Genomic DNA, 1,728 nt, shown 5'->3' with positions numbered 1-1,728 from the left:
GGAGATAGGCGGCTGTGAGCCAGCGCAGTGGTCGTATGCAATTGTTCCGCCTGGCCCAGAGGTAAGCTACCTACCTACCATCTTTATGTTGACCGCTCTGCTCTGCCTGTAAGGTCGCCCCGCGTGTGCACCACTGAAGCAAAGCCCCGGGCCGCGTTTTGGAGGCCAGCTGTTGCGTAGTGACCCATGACACATATGCAAAGCCATGGAAATGAACAATGTTGACAGTTTCATTTTAGGACAAACAATAGTAAGAATAAAAGAATTGCTTACCAACATCGTAATACCGCAACGAATATGCCACATTTATAATTTTCAAACTGCATTATTAGTGCCCTTCATTTGTGGGAACTTCTAAACCACTAATAACCACTTCCATTTCACAAATCAGTCCTAGAACTCTCCAGAAATGTCCCAGGCGCATGAGTGTATGTGCGTGTTCACGTGTGTGTTCGGTATAACTCTTTCGTTTTTGTTTTGAAAAAAATTAAGGACTCAGACTAATTTAAAGAATGGATATTTTTTTTTTTTTTTTTTTTTTTTTTTTTTTTTTTTTTTGGGTTTGTGCCCTCCTTTTTTAGTTTTTGCTATTGGGTATGTGCACTCACCAGAGACAGAGTTGAAAGATGGAAAGTGAGAAATTACCTGTGAGGGGGATGGCCACACAGCAATCCCTATCCCTCCATTATCTTCTCAGGATTTTGGGCACACTTCACATGCACCTGGTGTGGTTTCCAAGCCACTGGGTCTGAGATTTGAACCATGGAGTCAGTCATGTGGGATCCAGTGCCTTAACCTCTATGCCACCTGCTTGCCCCATAGTTTGTTTTTATTTTTGCTATAAGTTGAGTGCAAACTTGAGAGAGCGGAGGAGGAAGAGGGAAAGTGAGAAATCACCTCCCCACTGGGGAGAGCAATACTGCAGTCCCTTCTCCATTCTCATCTTGGGATTTTTGCCATGTGTGCACACGTACCCAATGTATTTTTCAAGTTGCCAGGTCCAGGATTCATCCAGGTTTCATACAAGATACAGCTGCCTTAGAGAGCAGGCTGGCCAACCACTTTCTAATAATAAAAAAATAGTTTATTAATTTATTCTGTGAGTGAGAGAAACAGGGATATAGTACCCCCAATGGGGTTTTGACTCCATGATCCACCTTGAATCTCAGCCAAACCCAAACACACGTATGCACAGTGTACTCAGGGAGGTCTCTGGATGTGAACTGGTAACCTTTCCTGTGGGATTACCTGGCTGAACATCATGTTTTACCACTGTGCCACTGTCCCAAATGGGGAATTTCTGATGAGGAAAATGTGTAGTCCTGATTTCACTAAGGTGGGTGCTGCATACTACGAGTGATTGGCTCATCTTAGATATTCAGCAGACAGAAGTTATGGCTTTCCAGAGCAACCCTTCTCCAACTGTGGTCCCCTCAGCAGCTGCAACATCTGGGAAGCTGTTAGATGTGCAAATTACCCAGCCCTGCTTCAAACCTCAGAGGATAGAAATTCTGGGGGCCAGCACATTGTGTAGTGGTTAAGGTGCTGGACTTCCACATGACTGACCATGATTCAAGTCCCAGATCTGGCAGCTTGCCTTGTCACTTTCCTTCTCTCTCTCTCTCCTTGTCTCTCTCTCTGGTGAGTGCATGTGCCCTATAGCAAATTTTAAAATAATTATAATAAACTTAAAAAATAAATCATAATTTAGAAAAAGAAATCAGAAAT

This window comes from Tupaia chinensis, unplaced genomic scaffold (genome assembly GCF_000334495.1).
Source record: "Tupaia chinensis unplaced genomic scaffold, TupChi_1.0 Scaffold000318_1, whole genome shotgun sequence".
Classification (NCBI taxonomy): domain Eukaryota; kingdom Metazoa; phylum Chordata; class Mammalia; order Scandentia; family Tupaiidae; genus Tupaia; species Tupaia belangeri.
This window is presented reverse-complemented; position numbering follows the sequence as displayed.